At 54.1% G+C, this 15,778-nt stretch overlaps 1 long non-coding RNA gene across 1 annotated transcript in view; it reads left to right on the top strand.

The window, feature by feature from the left end:
• The first annotated feature begins 8,605 nt into the window (after positions 1–8,605).
• The window catches only part of LOC116941757 (uncharacterized), a 28,456-nt gene continuing 21,283 nt past the window's right edge, over positions 8,606–15,778 (top strand). Inside the window, exon 1 of the long non-coding RNA XR_004402718.2 lies at positions 8,606–9,111. This is a non-coding gene — a long non-coding RNA (uncharacterized LOC116941757). The remainder of the gene's footprint in view (positions 9,112–15,778) is intronic.

Genomic DNA, 15,778 nt, shown 5'->3' with positions numbered 1-15,778 from the left:
TAGGGGGGTCCACGTTTCGCAAGCGTAGAGAAGGGAGGGAATGACCGTGGCCGAGAAGACCTGAAGCTTAGTGCGGAGCGACAGACCAGGTAGCTTCCACACAGCGTTACGCAACCGATGAAAAGATATTGCCGCTCGACTGATTCGGAGTGAGACCTCTCACACACACATCTTCACACACATCTTCACACACATCTTCACACACATCTTCACACACATCTTCACACACATCTTCACACACATCTTCACACACACACACCTTCACACACACACACCTTCACACACACACCTTCACACACACACCTTCACACACACACACCTTCACACACACACCTTCACACACACACCTTCACACTCACACACACTCACACACAAAGATAAAGATCCCCCGTATAGCCTTAACAGACTGTAGGGGCAAATGCTGTTAGCAAGCACCTATGAAGGCCGGAACGGTACACTCACACACACACTCACACACACCTTCACATACACACTCACACACACCTTCACACACTCACACACACCTTCACACACACACTCACACACACCTTCACACACACACTCACACACACCTTCACACACACACTCACACACACCTTCACACACACACTCACACACACCTTCACACACACACTCACACACACCTTCACACACACACTCACACACACCTTCACACACACACTCACACACACCTTCACACACACACTCACACACACACTCACACACACACTCACACACACACTCACACACACACTCACACACACACTCACACACACACTCACACACACACTCACACACACACTCACACACACACTCACACACACACTCACACACACACTCACACACACACTCACACACACACTCACACACACACTCACACACACACTCACACACACACTCACACACACCTTCACACACACACACTCACACACACCTTCACACACACACACTCACACACACCTTCACACACACACACTCACACACACCTTCACACACACACACCTTCACACACACACTCACACACACCTTCACACACACACTCATACACACCTTCACACTCACACACACCTTCACACTCACACACACCTTCACACTCACACACACCTTCACACTCACACACACCTTCACACTCACACACACCTTCACACACACCTTCACACACACACACACCTTCACACACTCACACACCTTCACACACTCACACACACCTTCACGGCCGGCACGGCACACGAAGGGGTGGGTGGCCAACACCACGCCCGGCCGCCTTTGTCTCCCTAGTGACGATGTTTACACACCGCACCAGGTACTCATTTGAGGCTGAGTCGACCTAGGGGAGGCCCTGGACCGGTTCAGATAATCGTCACTGGTGGTGTTGGCCCTGAGCGGGAATCGAACCCGGGTCGCCAGGTTCGTAGCGCAGCGCGCTAACCACTACACCAGCGCTCCCTAACATGCATACACACACACGCGCACACGCGCGCGCGCATGCGCGCGCACACACACGCGCACACACACGGACACGCACACACCTGTCTGTGCGTTTGTTCTGTAACCGCAGCTGCTTCTGTTGCTGGAGTTGCATCAGCTGCTGCTGCCGTTGTTGCTGTAGATACGGGTCCTGATGCTGTTCTTGCTGCTGCTGATGGTTCTGCTGACGGTGCTGAAGCTACTGCTGTTGCAGGGGCTGGTGCTGTTGCTACTACAGTTGCTGTGGCTGGTTCTGGTGAGGCTTCTGCTGATGGTGCTGACGCTGCTACCGGCGCTGCTGCTGCTGCAGTGACTGCTGCTGCTTCTGGATGTGCTGGTGCTGATGCTGTGCAGGTGCTGCTGTTGCAGGTGCTCCTGTTGCTGATCCTGTTACTGCTGGTGCTGCTGTTGATGCTGATCCTGGTGCTGCTGCTGCTGATGTTGATGATGTTGATGCTGCTGGTGCTGCTGGTGCTGCTGGTGCTGCTGCTGATGTTGATGCTGCTGATGTTGATGATGTTGATGCTGCTGGTGCTGCTGGTGCTGCTGCTGATGCTGCTGCTGCTGCTGCTGATGTTGATGATGTTGATGCTGCTGGTGCTGCTGCTGCTGCGGCTGCTCTGGCTCGCCGTGCAGCGCCAGCTGCAGCGCCGCGATGTGGTCGATCACGCGCCGCAGGAGCTCCGCCTCGCTCAGCAGCTGCTCCCGCGAGATGCCGGGGAGCAGCTGCCGCAGCCTGCTGTAGCAGCAGCCCACGCTGCTCAGCTGGGACAGAGGCAGCACGGGGCTCTCCTCATCGGGGGTCTCGGGGGCCTCCTCATCGGGGATCAAAGGGTTCCCTGCCGGACCCAGCGCCTCCCCAGCCGCTCGCATCGTTGCTTCCCCCGCAATGCCCGTCCCGCCGTGTTCCACCAACCCCTGGCTGGAGCGATGAAGAGAGGAGATACGGGGGAGAGAGTGGAACGCGCGTGTCTCTCTGTCTCGTGTCTCGTCCCGGTGTCTCCTCTCTCTCTTTCTCCTCTCTCTCTGTCTCGGTGTCTCCTCTCTCGGTGTCTCCTCTCTCTCTGTGTCTCCTCTCTCTGTGTATCTGTGTCTCCTCTCTCTCTCTGTCTCGGTGTCTCCTCTCTCGGTGTCTCTCTGTGTCTCTCTGTGTCTCCACTGTCTCGGTGTCTCCTCTCTCGGTGTCTCTTCTCTCTGTCTCCTCTCTCTCTGTCTCCTCTCTCTGTGTCTCTCTGTCTCCTCTCTCTGTGTCTCTCTGTCTCCTCTCTCTGTGTCTCTCTGTCTCCTCTCTCGGTGTCTCTCTGTCTCTGTCTCCTCTCTTGGTGTCTCCTCTCTCTGTCTCCAGGAGACTGACCGCCTCTGAGGGATGGAGCTTTTACAATGAGGGGGAGGGGGCTGACCGTGGGGGGCCAGGGACCCCCCCTCCCCCCGCCACCAGCTGTGGGTGGTGACGTCACGAGAAGGTGGGGGGAAGGAGGCGGCGGGGGTAGGGAGGAAGTACCGAGGGTGCGTGTGTTAGGAGTGGTGGCGCAGTGGTTAGCGCACTGCGCTACGAACCCCGGTGAGCCGAGTTCGATTCTCGACTCACGGCCAAAATTATAAAACAAATATCTGAACGAACCGGTCTTAATTGGACCCACGTCCCTAGGTTGACTCAGCCTTAAAATTAGCACCTGGTGCGGTGTAAAAAAAAACATGAGCACTGGGAAGACAAAAGCGGCCGTGCGTGGTTCTGACCACACCACGCACCCCCTCTTGCACCCTTCTGACATGAAGAGATGCTCCACGAACAACACTCGCGTGTGTAGGCTACAAGGGTGGGGGGGGGGGTACAACCCCCCATCTTAAGAGCGTGAGAGGGGTGAGTGGGCGAGACGCGTGGGTGAGCCAGCGTCCACCCAGGCAGGGTGGGTGGTGACCTCGTTAACCCCGCACGGTGCAGACCCCCCCGAAGGTCAGCCGGGACTGAAGGGGGGGGGGCGAGCCCCCCACCCTGCTGATTACAATCACAAACAGCAATGTTCTGCAACGGTTGGGGACAGATCATTCAAACGCAGATAAGCAGATCTCTTCCATTCCCACAGCTGTCCCTCCGCATACAAAGTAAGAATATTTATTTTATTTACACATCCCATCAGCCGACATTCTGGGAGTCGCATCGTGTCAGCAGTTGGCTCAACACAAGCCGAGAGAACTCTGGACCGGTTTCCACATTCAGAGTCTGACCAGCAGTCGGGCTATTATTTAAATCAATGGTGAACAGGCCGATATTCAGAATCAGAATCTTTATTTAGACCAGAGAAGGAATCCCCTGAGCTCTGGAGGTGTTTTCCACAGATGTCCAGTAGGGGCGGGTCAGCAAGTTACACCAACAACAACAACATACAATACAAACACACGAGAGGAAGTGCAACATCGAGAAAAGGTAAGCAATTCACTAAAAATAAATGAGTATAATCAGTATACATTGCGTCAGTACGTAGAGTCGATTTCTACACCGCTACACTAAATGTAAACTTGGGGGAGGCAGCAACACAACAAAAAGAGTCCCAGGCCACAGTAAGATAGCAACGCAGCAGTCCCTGGGCAGGGCAGGACCCCCCACCACCACCTCGCCGTCTCTCTTTGCCAGATTTCGTGATATTGTATTCACGCTGGAGGAATCCGATGAGCTACAAAGCTCTTCTTCACAGATGCTCAGTATGGGCGCGGAGTCAGAACGTTACCACAACAATGCAAACAACGCGATAGGAGTGCAAAGTGTAAGAAAGGTAAACAAATTACTTTAATAAATAGATACAAATAAAACTAAACAATGTGTTTAATCGTAGCAGGTAAAGCCAAAAGTTATTTAGCTTATTTTTGTGGGTCCTGATTCGACACGAAACCCAGCACGGTGATACAGAGCACAGAATAAGCACTCGCGTCGTGGTGGAGGACGCAATAAGATAATTAATAAGGAGAGAATATGCCTCCTTGACCGCCACGTGTGGCTATAACACGTGGTTGACATGAATGACCGAAACGAATGACTGACATGTCTGACTGACACGTGTGACTGATATGATTAATATGTGACAGATACGACTGACTTGACATGTCTGACTAATGTGTGACCGACATGACTGACAAAGACTGACAGCACAGAACCCTAAAAAACCAAGACGTGTCTGAGACGCTCACGTGACCCGGCGCTGCGTCACCTCACGTGCTGCTGTGTGACCCGTGCTGCTGTGTGACCCGTGCTGCTGCTGTTGTGTGACTACTGCTGCTGCGTGACCCGTGCTGCTGTGACCCGTGCTGCTGTGTGACCCGTGCTGCTGCTGCGTGACCCGTGCTGCTGTGTGACCCGTGCTGCTGCGTGACCCGTGCTGCTGCTGTCTGACCCGTGCTGCTGTGTGACCCGTGCTGCTGCTGTTGTGTGACCCGTGCTACTGTGTGACCCATGCTGCTGCGTGACCCGTGCTACTGCTGCTGTTGTGTGACCCGTGCTGCTGTTGTGTGACCCGTGCTGCTGCTGCTGTCTGACCCGTGCTACTGCTGTGTGACCCGTGCTGCTGTTGTGTGACCCGTGCTGCTGCTGCTGTGTGACCCGTGCTGCTGCTGTGTGACCCGTGCTGCGGTTGTGTGACCCGTGCTGCTGCTGTGTGACCCGTGCTACTGCTGCTGTGTGACCCGTGCTGCTGCTGATGTCTGACCCGTACTGCTGTTGTTGCTGTGTGACCCGTGCTACTGCTGTGTAACCCGTGCTGCTGCTGCTGCTGCTGTGTGACCCGTGCTGCTGCTGCTGCTGTGTGACCCGTGCTGTTTGCTTGCACTCCGAGGCGTGGCTCCAACAGCGACGCTCGTCAATGACCTCTCCCGCGACAGCGAGACGCAGGCGCAGTACCGCCTCGTGTCCGAGCGCGGGCCCGCACGTGCCAAGGATGGGCACGTGTACACACACACACAACAACTACAGCCGTCTTCCACGGCGCTTGTGCCAGGCTGAGTGCACGTTAAGGCCACGTGAAGCGTCGAAACGCCCCGCTGGCAGGAGGTGACGGGGCAGACCCAGCAAGTGCCATGGGACGACTGACTGAGACGAGTGGCCGATGCGCCACCTGTGCCCCCTACTTGGCCAAATCGCGTTTTAGCCGCCCGGCGCTCCGCTCGTTGTTGTGAGCGTCGCTCCTCTGCCCTCCGTTGTTGCCGGAGGGTGACTGCCTCCATCTGCCAAGTGGCGTCCTTCACGCGTACGCACTCACATACACACAACAAAGATCCCCCGTATAGCCTTAAGAGACTGTAGGAACGGTACACGTTCCTACACGAGGGGGTGGGTGGCCAGCACCACGTCAGACCGCCTTTGTCTCCCCAGTGGCGATGTTTACTACACACCGCACCAGGTACTCATTTGAGGCTGAGTCGGCCGACGGGAGGCCCAGGACCGGCTCAGACAGTCGTCACCGGTGTTGGCCGTGAGCGGGGGTTCGTAGTGCAGCACGCTAATGGCTACATTACCGCTCCCCACACACACAGTGGCACACTCACACACACAATGACACACACAGTGGCACACACACAACAACAACCGCCATTCGCCACTAAGTGGCGGTGACGTCACCACGACGCTTGTGCCAGGCGATGTGCACCTTGAGGCCACGTGAAGTGTCGAACGCCTGCTGGCAGGTCACAGGGCAGACCCAGGTGCCACGGGTCGACTGAGATGAGTGGCTGATGTACGACCTGTGCCCCCTACTGTGCCAACCTGCTGTGCTTTAGCCACCCGGCGCTCCGCTCGTTGTTGTGAGCGTCGCTCCTCCACCCTCCGTTGTTGTTGGGGGGCGACTGCCTCCAACTGCCCAGTAGCATCCTTCACGAGCCTCCTCCACAGAGGCCGATCTTGACACCGCTGATACCAGTCATCGGCAAGTCCACTCAGCTCCACGTCCTCCTGTACCACATCACTCCATCTCTTCTCTAGCCCGTGCCGTGCCCGTTTAGCCCCCTCAATCCGGCCGAACAAAAGCTGTTTCGGCATGCGTTGGCTGGGCATGCGTGCTACATGACCCAGCCAACGCAGCCTTGCCTGCCGGAGTAGCTCACCGATGGGACTTTGTCCAGATCTTTCGAGGATTTGTGAGCTCCTCACACAATCCAGCCTGGTTAAACCCAGGATGGATCGTAGGCAGGCCAGCCTAAATGTTTCTAACCGGCGAAGATGTTCCATTCGGGGGGTCCACGTTTCGCAAGCATAGAGAAGGGAGGGAATGACCGTGGCCGAGAAGACCTGAAGCTTAGTGCGGAGCGACAGACCAGGTAGCTTCCACACAGCGTTACGCAACCGATGAAAAGATATTGCCGCTCGACTGATTCGGAGTGAGACCTCTGCTGTTAAACTGGAGCCGGTCATAAGCACACTGCCCAGGTATGGGAAACTCTCCACTCTCTCCACAACTGCCCCATCACCGATTGGGAGTTGTGGGGGTGGAGTGTCCGATGGTACAAAATACCCAGGCAGGTGCTAAGTTTTGGTGGGGCTGATGGTAAGGCCCCATCTCTTAGTGGCACGCTCCAGTCTCAGCAGCAGCGCCTTCTACTCCTCCTCTGAGTGAGCAGCAATTACCAGGTCATCGGCATACATACAGTGGCACACACACAGTGACACACACAGTGACACACACGCAGTGGCACAAACACACACAGTGACACAGTGGCACACACACACACACAGTGGCACACACATACAGTGACACAAACAGTGGCACACACACAGTGACACACACAGTGGCACACACACACAGTGACACACAGTGACACACACGCAGTGGCACAAACACACACAGTGACACAGTGGCACACACACAGTGGCACACACATACAGTGACACAAACACAGTGGCACACACACAGTGACACACACAGTGGCACACACACACAGTGACACACAGTGACACACACGCAGTGGCACAAACACACACAGTGACACAGTGGCACACACACAGTGGCACACACATACAGTGACACAAACACAGTGGCACACACACAGTGACACACACAGTGGCACACACACACAGTGACACAAAGTGTCACACAGTGAGACAAACACAGTGGCACACACACAGTGACACAAACACACAATGGCACACACAGTGGCACACACACACAGTGACACAAACACACACAGTGACACACACAGTGACACAAACACACAGTGGCACACACACAGTGGCACACACACAGTGACACACAGTGGCACACACACACAGTGACACACAGTGACACACACGCAGTGGCACAAACACACACAGTGACACAGTGGCACACACACAGTGGCACACACATACAGTGACACAAACACAGTGGCACACACAGTGGCACACACACACAGTGACACACACAGTGGCACACACACACAGTGACACAAACAGTGGCACACACACAGTGAGACAAACACAGTGGCACACACACAGTGACACAAACACAATGGCACACACAGTGGCACACACACACAGTGACACAAACACACACAGTGAGACACAGTGACACACACACAGTGACACACAGTGACACACACACAGTGACACAAACACACAGTGGCACACAAACACACAGTGGCACACACACACAATGGCACACACAGTGGTACACACACAGTGACACAAACACACGACACAGTGACACACACACACAATGGCACACACAGTGGCACACACACACAGTGACACAAACACACACAGTGAGACACAGTGACACACACACAGTGACACACAGTGACACACACACAGTGACACAAACACACAGTGGCACGCACACACACACAGTGACACAAACACACAGTGACACACACACACAGTGACACACACACAGTGACACAAACACACACAGTGAGACACAGTGACACACACACAGTGACACAAACACACAGTGGCACACACACAGGCGCGTCCACTCCTCCGCACACAATCGCCACCGCTGTCATTGTTGCCAACTTGTCACGGCGTCACTAACCCAGCGACGACTCCGAGTTGGGTTCCCCGCTCAGGGCCAGCCCGGCGAGACGGGGGAACGTCGCCACTGGGGGGGAGACAAAGGCGGCCGGGCGTGGTGCCGGCCACCCACCCCCTCGTGTGCCGTGCCGGCCTTCGTAGGCCCCTACAGCCTGTCAAGGCTTACACCACGGGGCGTCTTTGTCGTTTCCTATCAAATTGCTCGGCGAACTATTTGAGGCCCCGTGTCGTTCCATGCCGTCAATTGGAGGTCCGTGCGTGGTGCTGGCCACCCACCCGCCCCCGGTGTGCCACGCACAGCGCCGGCCCACGAAGGCGCTGCTCGCTCACAGCAACTTGCCCCCACACTCTGGCGAGGCTACACGGTGGGTGGGGGCCCTTTGTCTTTGTGTGCGCGCCGAGTCGTTCGCGGTGGAGCTGCCTCGGGGCGACGGCCGCGGGGAGGCCGCGGGGAGCGGCGTCGTCCAGGGGAGGCAGCAGCAGCAGGAGGCCGGCGTCGCTGGCTCTGCAGGGCCCGGGCCGGCCTGCAGGGCCCGGGCCGGCCTTCGTCGCCACCCCAACAACGACGCCGCCGGTGAGAGGAAGCCGTGGCCATGGCACACTGGCGCAACTCCACGTTCCCGTGGCAGCGCCCTGCCCGAGGCCCGGCTAAGGTGAAGGCGCAGCACTGTGATTTGTCGCTCTGCTGCTGCTGGTGGAGAGACCTCCACCAGAGGGAGCTCTTCACTCAAGTCTGTGTGTGTGTCTGTGTGTGTGTGTTTGTGTCTGTGTGTGTCTGTGTGTGTGTGTCTGTGTGTGTGTGTCTGTGTGTGTGTGTCTGTGTGTGTGTGTCCTGGCAAGGATTATTCAGCATCGCCTTGCCAGGCACGTTGAGGAGAGGCTTGCGGAACCCCAATGCGGTTTCAGGATAGGGCGGTCCTGCACAGATGCCATATTTTCTGTCCGTCTGCTACAGCAGAGGTGTAGGGAATTCCAACAAGACCTACATCTCTGCTTTATTGACCTGGTCAAGGCCTATGATACCATCAGTAGGCCTGGGCTCTGAGTTATTCTTCGTGCTTTTGGAGTCCCTGACCCCCTGCTCACGATCATTAAGGACCTTCATGATGGTGAGCGGGCCCGGGTAAAACTACGTGGCCGGGAGTCAGAGCCATTCCCTGTACACCTTGGGGTGCGACAGGGATGTCCTCTGGCTCCCACATTATTTAACATCTATTTTGACCACGTAGTTCGTGAAGCCTTCAATAGCTGTACTGGGGGAATCTCCATATGGTACAGATATAATGGGAGGCTGATCGATGCTCGGGTGCGGTCAAGGGATGACTCCCTATTGCTCAACCACGTTATGTATGCCGATGATTTGGTAATAGCTGCTCAGTCAGAGGAGGAGTTGGAGACGCTGCTGCTGAGACTGGAGCGTGCTACTAAGAGGTGGGGCCTTACCATCAGCCCCACCAAAACTAAGCACCTGCCTGGGTATTTTGTAGCATCGGACACTCCACCCCCACAACTCCCAATCGGTGATGGGGCAGTTGTGGAGAGAGTGGAGAGTTTCCCATACCTGGGCAGTGTGCTTATGACTGGCTCCAGTTTAACGGCAGAGGTCTCACTCCGAATCAGTCGAGCGGCAATATCTTTTATCGGTTGCGTAACGCTGTGTGGAAGCTACCTGGTCTGTCGCTCCGCACTAAGCTTCAGGTCTTCTCGGCCACGGTCATTCCCTCCCTTCTCTACGCTTGCGAAACGTGGACCCCCCTAATGGAACATCTTCGCCGGTTAGAAACATTTAGGCTGGCCTGCCTACGATCCATCCTGGGTTTAACCAGATTGGATTGTGTGAGGAGCTCACAAATCCTTGAAAGATCTGGGCAAGGTCCCATCGGTGAGCTCCTCCGGCAGGCAAGGCTGCGTTGGCTGGGTCATGTAGCCCGCATGCCGAAACAGCTTTTGTTTGGCCGGATTGAGGGGGCTAAGCGGGCGCAGCACGGGCTAGAGAAGAGATGGAGTGATGTGGTACAGGAGGACGTGGAGCTGAGTGGACTTGCCGATGACTGGTACCAGCGGTGTCAAGATCGGCCTCTGTGGAGGAGGCTCGTGAAGGATGCTACTGGGCAGTTGGAGGTAGTCGCCCTCCAACAACAACGGAGGGCGGAGGAGCGACGCTCAGAACAACGAGCGGAGCGCCGGGTGGCTAAAGCACAGCAGGTTGGCACAGTAGGGGGCACAGGTGGTGCATCAGCCAGTCATCTCAGTCAGTCGACCCGTGGCACCTGGGTCTGCCCCGTGACCTCCTGCCAACGGGCGTTCGACACTTCACGTGGCGTCAGGGTGCACATAGCCTGGCACAAGCGTCGTGGTGACGTCACCGCCACTTAGTGGCGAATGGCGGTTGTTGTTGTTGTGTGTCTGTGGGTACGTGTGTCTGTGTGTGTGTGTCTGTGTGTGTGTCTGTGTGTGTGAGTCTCTGGGTACGTGTGTGTGTGGGTCTATGGGTCTCTCTATGTGAGCCTGGGTCTCTGTCTGAGTCTATGGGATCTCTGTGTCTATGGGTCTCTGTGTGTGTCTATGGGTCTCTGTGTGTGTCTATGGGTCTCTCTGTCTGTCCATGGGTCTCTGTGTGTCTATGGGTCTCTGTGTCTATGGGTCTCTCTGTGTCTCTGGGTCTCTGTGTGTGTCTCTGGGTCTCTGTGTGTGTCTATGGGTCTCTCTGTGTCTCTGGGTCTCTGTGTCTCTATGTGAGCCTGGGTCTCTGTGTGTGTCTATGGGACTCTCTGTCTGTGTCTATGGGTCTCTATGTGAGCCTGGGTCTCTGTGTGTGTCTATGGGTTTCTCTGTCTGTGTCTATGGGTCTCTATGTGAGCCTGGGTCTCTGTGTGTGTCTATGGGTCTCTGTGTGTGTCTATGGGTCTCTGTGTGTGTCTATGGGTTTCTCTGTGTCTCTGTGTGTGTCTCTCTGTGTCTCTGGGTCTCTGTGTGTGTCTATGGGTCTCTCTGTGTCTCTGGGTCTCTGTGTGTGTCTATGGGTCTCTGTGTCTGTCTCTGGGTCTCTGTGTGTGTCTCTGGGTCTCTGTGTGTGTCTATGGGTCTCTGTGTGTGTCTATGGGTCTCTCTGTCTCTGGGTCTCTGTGTGTGTCTATGGGTCTCTCTGTGTCTCTGTGTGTGTCTCTCTGTGTCTCTGGGTCTCTGTGTGTGTCTATGGGTCTCTGTGTGTGTCTCTGGGTCTCTGTGTGTGTCTATGGGTCTCTCTGTCTTTGGGTCTCTCTGTGTGTCTATGGGTCTCTGTGTCTGTCTCTGAGTCTCTGTGTGTGTCTATGGGTCTCTGTGTGTGTCTCTGGGTCTCTGTGTGTGTCTATGGGTTTCTCTGTGTCTCTGTGTGTCTCTCTGTGTCTCTGGGTCTCTGTGTGTGTCTATGGGTCTCTCTGTGTCTCTGGGTCTCTGTGTGTGTCTATGGGTCTCTGTGTCTGTCTCTGGGTCTCTGTGTGTGTCTATGGGTCTTTGTGTGTGTCTATGGGTCTCTCTGTGTCTCTGGGTCTCTGTGTGTGTCTATGGGTCTCTCTGTGTCTCTGGGTCTCTGTGTGTGTCTATGGGTCTCTCTATCTCTGGGTCTCTGTGTGTGTCTATGGGTCTCTCTGTGTCTCTGGGTCTTTGTGTTTGTCTATGGGTCTCTGTGTGTGTCTCTCGGTCTTTGTGTGTGTCTATGGGTCTCTCTGTGTGAGTCTCTGTGTCTCTGTGTGTGTCTATGGGTCTCTGTGTGTGTCTCTGGGTCTCTGTGTGTGTCTATGGATCTCTCTGTGTCTCGGGGTCTCTGTCTGAGTCTGTGGATCTCTCTGTGTGTGTATATGGGCCATTCTGTGTGTGTATGGGTCTCTGTGTGTGTCTATGGGTCTCTCTGTGTGTGTATGGGTCTCTCTGTGTCTCTGGGTCTCTGTGTCTGTCTCTGGGTCTCTGTGTGTGTCTATGGGTCTTTGTGTGTGTCTATGGGTCTCTCTGTGTCTCTGGGTCTCTGTGTGTGTCTATGGGTCTCTCTGTGTCTCTGGGTCTCTGTGTGTGTCTATGGGTCTCTCTATCTCTGGGTCTCTGTGTGTGTCTATGGGTCTCTCTGTGTCTCTGGGTCTTTGTGTTTGTCTATGGGTCTCTCTGTATGTGTCTCTGGGTCTCTGTGTGTGTCTATGGGTCTCTCTGTGTGAGTCTCTGTGTCTCTGTGTGTGTCTATGGGTCTCTGTGTGTGTCTCTGGGTCTCTGTGTGTGTCTATGGATCTCTCTGTGTCTCGGGGTCTCTGTCTGAGTCTGTGGATCTCTCTGTGTGTGTATATGGGCCATTCTGTGTGTGTATGGGTCTCTGTGTGTGTGTATGGGTCTCTCTGTGTGTGTATGGGTCTCTCTGTGTCTCTGGGTCTCTGTGTGTGTCTATGGGTCTCTCTGTGTCTCTGGGTCTCTGTGTGTGTCTATGGGTCTCTCTGTGTCTCTGGGTCTCTGTGTGTGTCTATGGGTCTCTCTGTGTCTCTGGGTCTCTGTGTGTGTCTATGGGTCTCTCTGTGTGTGTCTCTGGGTCTTTGTGTGTGTCTATGGGTCTCTCTGTGTGTGTCTCTGGGTCTTTGTGTGAGTCTATGGGTCTCTCTGTATGTGTCTCTGGGTCTCTGTGTGTGTCTATGGATCTCTCTGTGTCTCTGGGTCTCTGTCTGAGTCTGTGGATCTCTCTGTGTGTGTCTATGGGTCATTCTGTGTGTGTATGGGTCTCTGTGTGTGTCTATGGGTCTCTCTGTGTGTGTATGGGTCTCTGTGTGTTTCTGGGTCTCTGTGGGTGTCTATGGGTCTCTCTGTGTGTGTCTATGGGTCTCTGTGTGTGTCTATGGGTCTCTCTGTGTGTGTCTATGGGTGTCTGTTTGTGTCTATGGGTCTCTCTGTGTCTATGGGTCTTTGTGAGAGTCTATGGGTCTCTCTGTGTGTGTCTCTGGGTCTTTGAGTGAGTCTATGGGTCTCTCTGTGTGTGTCTCTGGGTCTTTGTGTGAGTCAATGGATCTCTCTTTATGTGTCTCTGGGTCTCTCTGTCTATGAGTCTCTCGTCTGCCCTGGTGGAGGTGATGCTGCTGCTGCTCTTGAAAGTGTCACGTGACCCTGGCTATGCACTGTGGGGGAGGTCGCGTGGGAATAGTGGGGGGGGGGGGCTGTTAGGGGGCCGGGGGGGGCAAAGCCGAGGACCCAGGAGGCCAGGACGAGCGTCGCGGGGTTTGTGGGATTCGTTTGGAGTCCGAGCCAGCGGTGGTCACGTTGTCTCTCCAGAGACACAGGGGTCAGGCCGCACATCGACTGCGGGCGGCAACCTCGCGAGCCGACGCGATTGTTCCCCTGGGCGAGACGCGGCTGTCTTACTTGGAGACGAGCATCTTGAAGGAACATTTCAACTTGGGGCCAAATAAACTCGTCCAAGGTGCCCCCCCCCTCACCCTCGTCCCACCCGCGGTAGCGCGTGGCAAACGCACGCGGGAAGGAATGCTGGGCACATGATCGCCGCACGTCGGCGTGGATGTCGTGGTCATTGCTGCTGTTGCTGCTGTTTGTTGTTGTTGTTTTATCGCGGGCGCTCGCTGCGTGCGGACCAGAAAATGTGAAAGAAGAAAAGTTAAAACGTGAAAGAAAAACAAAAAATCTCGCGACGTTTCTGCCGTCTGGGCCCAGGGCGCAACGCGGGCGGCCCGCCACGGGGGCACCAGCGCCTCGCACCAACAACCACCGTCGTGGGTTCGATTCCCGACTGGGGCGCCTTAGCCGCTTGCCGTTTGTGTGTCCCGCCTGTTGTTCAGAGTGTGAGGAAACGAGGGTGCGCGCGCGCGTCTCTGCGTGGGGAGCGGTGGTGCAGCGGTTAGCGCGCTGCGCTACGAATTTTGTTTATCTACCTAGCCACGTGACTTTACCGAAAGAACCAAAGAGTATGGATTCCTGCAGTCACGAAAGCTTCAAATCATTCTCTGTGTCTTTTGGTGAAGTCACATAGATAGGTTTCAAAGAAAATAACAAAAAAACCACGACGTTTTGATCGCAACACAAGCGTGCGTCATCAGGAAGAGGGGATTAGCTTCTAAAGGTAAACTGTTGTTAAAGGTTTGAAATGGGCGTAGACCAAATGTCAGCAGCCAATGAGAGTGTCAGTGGTGGGCAGCGACCGCGACGGTGGTGGGTTTCCCACCAATCAGAGGGCTGCCAGGTAAAAAATTGCATGTTAATGTGAGATTAGCGTGTTAATGCGAGAGATTAGCATGTTAATGTGAAAGATTAGCATGTCGATGTGAGGTATTAGCATGTTAATGTGAGAGGTTAGCATGTTAATGTGAGGGATTAGCATATTAATGTGAAAGATTAGCATGTTAATGTGAGGTATTAGCATGTTAATGTGAGAGGTTAGCATGTTAATGTGAGGGATAGGCATTTTAATGTGAAAGATCAGCATGTTAATGTGAGAGATTAGCATGTTAATGTGAGAGATCAGCATGTAAATGTGAGAGATTAGCATGTCAATGTGAGAGATCAGCATGTAAATGTGAGAGATTAGCATGTTTATGTGAGAGATTTGCATGATAACGAGAGATATTAGCATGTTGATGTGAATGATTAGCATGCAAATGTGAGAGATTAGAAGGCAAATGTGAGAGATTAGCATGTTACTGTGAGAGATTGGCATGTAAATGCGAGAGATTAGCATGTTACTGTGAGAGATTAGCATGTTACTGTGAGAGATTAGCATGTTACTGTGAGATGAGCATGATCCTGAGAGAGATCAGCATGTCAATGTGAGAGATGAGCATGTTAATGTGAGAGATTAGCATGTTAATGTGAGAGATGAGCATATTAGTGAGAGATTAGCATGTTAATGTGAGAGATTAGTATGTTAATGTGAGATATTAGCATGTTAATGTGGGAGATTAGCATGTTAATGGAAGATCTTAAAGCATAAAAAACCTCGAGCTTGGTGAGCGAGGTGGCTGTGTTAGGGTGAAAAATGTAACCTGTTATTGTAAAATCAGAGAGCCGAAAATAACAACTAACATCGGAAGGTGGTAAGATGGGAACATCACAGCCAGTTATAACGTCTTTCCAATGATTGCTCAGTTTGTACCCATCTTCTCGATTGAAATTGTGTCTGTGTATATATATGGATGGCTTCATGAACGAATCTTTGTTGATAGCCAGTGGGTTTGCAAAGTGCCTTCGTCTTAGAGAAATAATTTTCTTGTGAGCCCACCGCATTAAAATAATGATCAGCCACGGCAGAGGTATTTGTCCGACCGTGTTTCAGATCTGCCTCATGTTCACGAACACGGTCCG

The sequence above is a fragment of the Petromyzon marinus genome, chromosome 12 (assembly GCF_048934315.1).
Source record: "Petromyzon marinus isolate PM22_M1 ecotype Great Lakes invasive population chromosome 12, UKy_Petmar_22M1.pri1.0, whole genome shotgun sequence".
Taxonomy (NCBI): domain Eukaryota; kingdom Metazoa; phylum Chordata; class Hyperoartia; order Petromyzontiformes; family Petromyzontidae; genus Petromyzon; species Petromyzon marinus.
The sequence above is the reverse complement of the archived record's forward strand: the minus strand, read 5'-3'. Positions and strand labels throughout refer to the sequence as shown.